The sequence below is a fragment of the Danio rerio genome, chromosome 17 (assembly GCF_049306965.1).
Source record: "Danio rerio strain Tuebingen ecotype United States chromosome 17, GRCz12tu, whole genome shotgun sequence".
NCBI lineage: Eukaryota > Metazoa > Chordata > Actinopteri > Cypriniformes > Danionidae > Danio > Danio rerio.
The window spans coordinates 43,306,385-43,313,882 of record NC_133192.1 but is presented as its reverse complement, the minus strand read 5'-3'; the positions used below and the strand labels follow the sequence as shown (position 1 = coordinate 43,313,882).

At 37.8% G+C, this 7,498-nt stretch overlaps 1 long non-coding RNA gene across 3 annotated transcripts in view; it reads left to right on the top strand.

Moving 5' to 3' along the window:
* Positions 1 to 256: 256 nt before the first annotated feature.
* LOC141378565 (uncharacterized) overlaps positions 257 to 7,498 on the top strand; it is a 31,407-nt gene continuing 24,165 nt past the window's right edge. The window contains exons 1-2 of one of the 3 annotated variants that reach the window (XR_012393367.1): positions 257 to 542; positions 2,952 to 3,061. This is a non-coding gene — a long non-coding RNA (uncharacterized lncRNA). Of the gene's footprint in view, positions 543 to 2,951; positions 3,077 to 7,498 lie in introns of all 3 variants that reach the window. The other 2 variants (XR_012393370.1, XR_012393369.1) reach the window with 2 other exon arrangements.

Sequence of the window (7,498 nt, the reverse complement as noted above, 5' to 3'; positions counted from 1 at the left end):
AGTGTAAATTGGTTGTTTTTGCGTTATTTCAAGCAAATTCGTACTTCCGGTTTGAAACAAATTTTTGAAGCTGCGTCACAGCCATGACATAATAGCATTGTATTCCAGCGGGCAGACTGGACGTCTGTGCCAGAGTGTGTCTTATTACGTCTTACAGTGTGATGCATTAATGCACGAGTAAGGCTTGGTTCAAACCAATCAGCATGCTCTATTGTGCAACTTCATTAATATTCATTACTGTCAGTGTTTAGATGACAGAGACGCCACGTTGTGTTGGCAAAACAAGCGTGAAGTGTTGCTTTAATAGTTTGCTGCCGTTAAGTTTTGTTTTCATTTTCTCTCTGTGAGAGCTCAGCTGGAGTCACGTGTGGATTAACGGTGTACGCGACGCTCGACAACATTAACTTGCGTGTCTAAGGAGGAGTTTTGTTTACCTGAGAGCTGTTCTCATCTGCAAATGCTGAAATCCGGATTCACTTTAGTCTCCTTTTAATAAAGATGCAGCTCTAGTTGCTGGTGATTGTCCAGTCTCTACAGATTTGGTAAGTGAGCGTCCAGTGCTCTTTGTTTATTAAGTTTGTTCGTATTGAACTAACTATTGCAGCAAGAGTAAACAATGTTAGCACTAAATGTTTATGTTTAGGAGTAACATTAGCTGCTTTCTGACACTACCTGCCGAGTGCATCTAAGTTTCCGAGAAATGCAGAGTTTTTTTATCTCTCATTTGCCGTGCGGTATCAAACATTGCATGAAAAATACACGCTTAGAGCAGTTCCTCGAATCAATATTTTGTTTGTTGCGAGGGACATGAATGAATTCCCTGAATGAAAGAGCCAAACTGCAGTTAAAGTCCACCATTTAATAATTTGGCAAATAATTAGACTACAGATGTCCATGTAAACAGTGACTTTGTCCCCTGTGCGTGCGTGCGTGCGTGCGTGCGTGTGTGTGTGTGTGAGAAAGTCAGCACGCCCAAATAGACACTCCCACACCATGCCTCTTTTCTTCCTCCGACACTCCCCCCTAAACAAAGCTTGATATGCCCACTTTTCTGACTTTTACCAAAGTAGAGGTGTGAAAACACCCTGCTGAAACGAGGGGGTTTCATAGCCCTTTAATTGTTATCAAATTGTTAAAAAAATAAAAAAAAAAAGGTTAACTTAAAGTTTCTCTCTCCAAATTTTTGCCAAAGCAATGCAGATTACATAAACAATTAATAAAACTGTAAAGTGATCATATAATACACACAGTTTTCAGTCATACCACACAAACATTATACATTTTCATGTTTTTATTGAACACAATATGTACACGTTTACAGTGTGGGGGTGGGGTAGAAAAACGAGTTAACTGAAGCCAGGAGTCCAACTTGGAGTCCAATCAATGTGATGAAGTTTGATGTGTTTGTTCAAGCTGCCTTTCCCTATAAAAAACACACCGGCTTTGACTTGCTGTTCCCAAGAAGCATTGTTTGATGTGAACCATGCCTCGCACAAAATAGCTCTCAAAAGACCTATGATCAGGAATTGTTTAGTTGGATGAAGCTGGAAAGGATTACAAAACTATCATTAAAACCCATGGTGTTAATGTGTCTACTGAAAGACAGACTGTCTATAAATGGAGAAAGTTCAACACTGTTGTTACACTCCCTTGGCATGGCAATGACTGCAAGAGAAAAGTTCAGAATGCTCAATAAGTTGAAGAAAAGTGCCAGCTAAAAACTGTCCGCCAACTAAAGCTTAAAATAGAAAGGGTGATGCAACATGACAAGGATTCAAAGCATAGACGTAAATCAACAACATAATAGATTCAACAGAAGAAAGTAATCTGTTTGGAGTGGCTTAGGCCCCATTTACACTAATGCTTTTTGTTTTAAAACGCATACGTTCACACTATGGCTGAGTTTGAGCACCGAAAACAGAGCAGTTTGAAACCACTGGATAGGCCGTTTTCATTCTAAAACGCTGCTGCTCCGTCTCAATGTGGATGAGGAAAAATGGAGACATCTGAAAACGGAGGCGGGGCTGCTGCGATTCGCCTATTTAATTGGGGCATTTCCTCTATTAGGTAGCCTAACACACACAGTTTAGTCCTGCATCCTCTCCTTGTAAGTTCAGACTTTGCAAGTTTGATCAAGGCTGCAGTCTCCCCCTTCTCAGATTGATATGGAAAACAGACTTTTAATCAGTGAAAATACGAAACATTCCCTCCCTTTTGCTTAATATCAGTTTTAATAATCTATAACTGCCATTATAAAAGTATAACATACAATAAGTTTATACATTATAGAAAATAAAGGCAAGCGATCAGTCAATACAAAGAAATGTAGGCTACGTGGTTACAATAATCATTAACTTATCTTACGCTTAGCCAAAACACGTTACCTGAGAACAAGTAATAGATTCCAATGACCAAAGTCAGGGAATATGTCATTAGATAAAGACAACAAGATGAATGAAATATCACGTTTAATAAATATAGTGAGATTAGATCCAGCGGGAGATGCTTGATGTGCAGTCCGACGAGCAGAGCTCTCATCTGGGTAGATAGGCTACAGCACTTGCTTTAGAGTGTGTTAGTGTGTGGTCACGTGATATGCGTTTTCAGCGTTTTGGTGTGGACTGTGAGCTGTTCAGAAACGCTGGGTTAACGCAAGTGTGCACGCGGATCGTTTTCATTCTAAAACGCCGTTTTAAAACTAAAACACACTAGTGTAAATGGGGCCTTAGTCAGACTCCTGATCTCAAACCATTGAGATACTGCAACATGACCTTAAGAGAGCAATTTTCTAAGCATCCCAAGAACAACCCAGGCTCATTCTGAATATGTACATTTCTGGAGAGCACCAAATACGACCTTGGAAGTAAGATTTTTTTTTTTTTTTTTTTTTTTGCAAAAGGCCAGTGTATGCTTTTTGAGATCTCAAATTTCTCCCTGCTCTTCTTGAATAGATCCACCAGAGGCCGCTGTCATCTGACTGACTGATCGACTGACCCACCCACCTCCTTCCCTAATAGCTACTGGATAAACTGATGAAAGCAGAAAAGCCGTCCATACAGAGGTAAGCGATCAGCTGGTAAGCATGAAAAGGAACAACATCATAGCATCCCGTAGCATTCATTTTAATAATGAAATGCAGCCATGCTTACATCTGGCTACATAACTCGCGTTCTCCAGAAATGTTTGTAGGGGTATGTTTTCAGAATTAGCTTTTGATGCCCAAGAATATTGTTAAACTAAAGTTTTGGAAAAAGAAATGAGTAACTGACTGTTACTCACCTGGACGGCTTTTCCGCTGTTGCTAGTTTTTCTGGTAGCTCCACATGTACATTGGCATTTTTGGAATGGATCCAAAAAGCAGGTAAAACAAAAGATCAAAAAAAAAAAAAAAATTTAAATAACAGGGTGAGAAGGTGGTAAAATCTGAAAATGTAAAAATCGGGGGAATTTCTTTTATTCTGCATTGCTTTTTAAAACACTGAGCTAGCCCCCCACGTCATTCCCGCTCATCACTTCAACACCATAAATATCATCACCACTCTACACTTAATGTCTTGCCTTGTTACACCAAAATAAGGACTACTCTTTCCTTAGTCAGTGTTTAAAACTTCTGCATATTCAAGTTTCTTACCTCTCTTGTTCCCTGTGATATCCAGTGTCAGTGTCTCTCCTAGTGTGGTTTCTCCTGGTCCCTCCTTTGGTTGTTGTCGATCCCCATAGTATCTGGATGCAGCCTTGATGATGCAGGCTGAGACTGCATATCTCAGCAACGCAATGTCAGACACAATGCACTCAATGGAGCTAATTATGTCACTGTGAGGGGTAGGGTTAGGGGAGTGTATTTTGTTTAAAGAGCCCCTATTATACATTAAAAAGGGTAATTTTTCGGTTTTATGGGTCTCCAACAACAGTCTAATATGCATGCAAGGTCAAAAACACTTTCATGGTCTTATAATATGCATTTATTTGTACCTAATTATCCCAGTGACTCCCACATGAATTGTTCAGTGATTCATTTGTTCCCAAACCCCTCCTTGTTGCGACGCTAATCTATGCTGATTGGACAGAGGACAGTCTGTTGCGATTGGTTGACAGCTTTTAGCGCGAGTTAAATGGCCAGCGTGGCTTATCAAAAATACTGAAGTAGTCAGATTGCAGAGTGTGTGAACATATCTGCCAACACTCCTGTTATTCTTAACCATGACACATTCAGTCTGAATTCACACAGCAGCAAAAGCTAAACTATTATAAACCTTGACCGCTGCACGTGTGTAGGATCAGCTGACAGTGGCCAAAGCAATGTCAAGCGGCAGTGGAACTGTGAACAAAGTGGCTCGCGTTACGTTTTCAACAAGGAATTAGACTCGACATAAGAATATAAAGAGTTAACCAGATACACAATTAAATGCATAATTTGCACTTTTACTTACACTTATGAAATAAGTCATGTACCAGGTCTGATTTCACTAGCTCTCCTCATCTGCCCTTTGACAAGCTATCTCTGCGGGCTCCCATCGCGCTCACCCTGAGCCTTCATAACCCTTTCCTGTGCTGCGCACCAGCTAAGCCCAGGGTGCAGCAGCCTGTCTTTTTTTGACTTTGTGCCTAATAAACTGTGCTTATTTTGCCCGCACACAGTGCTGGAGCAAGCTGAACTGGCTCTAGGGGAACGGCGATCACGCTGCCCTCAACTCGAAAGTGAAAAAGAAAGTGACTGGTTCCCGGATGTAAGTTAGGACTGGGAGGGAGGGGATAGGTGTCGAGGATGAAAGTGAGGACTGGGGGGTTTGCCCTGCCTGCACCCCTGGTCTATATTCTGTTCATTACAAAATGGAGGAAGAAACTAATTCATGAGCTGTGTACTCATAGTTCCTGTCGAGCTCTGTCAAAGTCTCATACATCAGTAGTCTTTTCTGATCCTTCCTTTTTTGCAAAAATAAACCTCAACCACTGACTCTTCGAAGCTTCATCTTTGGGTAGAGAATAAACACAAACTTTACCTCACACTTCCAATAATATCCAGCTAAGCACAGCGTCTTCATGACTCATGACTTCAGGATCTGTTTATCTTCCTTTTTTTCTTTACTTCTGTTGGTGGGCGGGACCACAGGTGTAAATTTTTCCTGGGTTTGTGCATGCAACAATTGGGCAGGGCTTGTGTTGCATGACCACGTCACAGTGAAACAGCCAAAGACTCGTTATCAAGATGATTCATTCAAACCACTTTGAGTCGACTTTTTTTTTTATTTTTTATTTTTTATTTTTTTAGATGAATTAATAGTTGTAAACCATGTCCACTTTCAGATTTAAGCCTTAGCTGTATATTTCACTTCACTTAGAGCTATGTTAGACACTACATGGAAGGTCATTTTCAAAAACCCATAATAGGGGCTTTTTAATCCTGCCCCTTTTTGCAGCACCATACAACAGAAATCTGCATGCTCAAACTCTAGTGGGATGGGGCATGACAGTGGGGAGAACCTGACCTGGCTGTTACTCTCTATCTCATATTTTATTTCCTCCCTTTCAAACTAAATATCTCTGCCTTTGGAGTAAAGCCACATTGAACTGAATCTTTAAGAATTGGGGTGGACTGCTCCAGCACAGCACAGTACTCAACAGGCAGATCTATTGATCAACACATTAGTTTCCAATATAATTGCTCATCCAAATGTATTAATACCCACAAGAGTAATTACTCACGCTATTGAAGTTCCCATTCAGGAACAAGCAAACAGCATGAGGAATCGTAGGCAAGAAATGCAGCAAACAAAAATCCAATAACACATGACTCAGCTGGAATCTCTTATGCCTGAACTCATGTGATGTGTGGTCAATAATATAACATCACAGAATAGACTGGCATACTTTCTATAGGTAATTGAGGTGGGTCTTTTTCATATTTGGTGAAATGTAAGGTTACACTTCAATTTGATTGCCCTTTTAACACATTTTGTTGATTGTTCAACTATATACCAATTAATGGAAGTTAGAGTATTACTAGACTGTAAGGATATGGTAAAGGTTATTGTAGGTTGACATGTACTTGCAACATTTTTGTAGTCAAGAATACAGTAAGCAGACTACTAAGACACTAAACACTATGGGCTCTATTTTGACGATCCATGTGCAAAGTCCAAAACTCTGGGCGTAAAAGCAAAAAGCATTAAGGGCGTGTCTGAATCTGTGTCTGTTTCTGCTCCTTATATGTTATATATATATATATATATATATATATATATATATATATATATATATATATATATATATATATATGTGTGTGTATATATGTGTGTGTATATTTGTATATATATGTATATATATATAAAAAGGGGGGGAAAGTATTTATCAAGACATTTTACAGCGTCATTTTAAAAAAAGAAAGATTTTATTCAGGAAGATGATGAAACAGGTGTTCCTGACATGAAATCCTTGACATGTCTGATGGTTTTTTTTTTTTTTATCTTGTGCACAATACGGCTGCATTCATCACTGGAAGCTGATCCAACAGGTTGTCTTGACCTGTACTGGGCCACAAGATTGTTCTTTCCAGCCCTCTAGATAATAGTTTTTTTTTTCCATCAAATACACCCACTCTTGTATTTATTGCATGGAAGCACCCTAAAAGTTAGCGATCAAGGCTGATAATATAGCGGTTTCAGCACAAGTCCCAAGTAGGAGGGACGAGAGAAGAGAAAAACTGCTGAAGTTACAATACTAGAGTAACCAGTCACTTTTAGAGGCATCATGGCTAGTTCTAGGGAAGATAAGCTGTCTGGAAGTTCCATGCCTCATTAGATAGTGGGGAGGATTTAACTTCAACGAAACTACATCATTTACACACATACAGTTTTTATATATATATATATATATATATATATATATATATATATATATATATATATATATATATATATATATATATATGTATATATATATGTATGTATGTATGTATGTATGTATGTATGTATATATATATATATATATATATATATATATATATATATATATATATATATATATATATATATATATATATATATATATACTCATAAAAAAATACTCATCTTTTACTCATAATAAAACTCATAAAATATTCAGTTGAAGTCAGAATAATTAGCCTCCTATTGATTTTTTTTTTCTTTTTTTAATATTTCCCAAATGATGTTTAACAGAGCAAGAAAATTTTCACAGTATGTCTGATAATATTTTTGGAGAAAGTCCAATTTTGGGACAAAATTATTAGCTATTTTTTATTTTATTTATTTATTTATTTATTTATTTTTATTTTTTTCGATAGTCTACAGAACAAACCATCATTATACAATAACTTGCCTAATTACCCAAACCTGCCTAGTTCACTTTATTAACCTAGTAAAGCCTTCAAATGTCACTTTAAACTTTACAGAAGTGTCTTGAAAAATTTCAACTAAAATATTATTTACTGTTATCATGACAAAGATAAAATTAATCAGTTATTAGAAATAGGTTTCTAAAA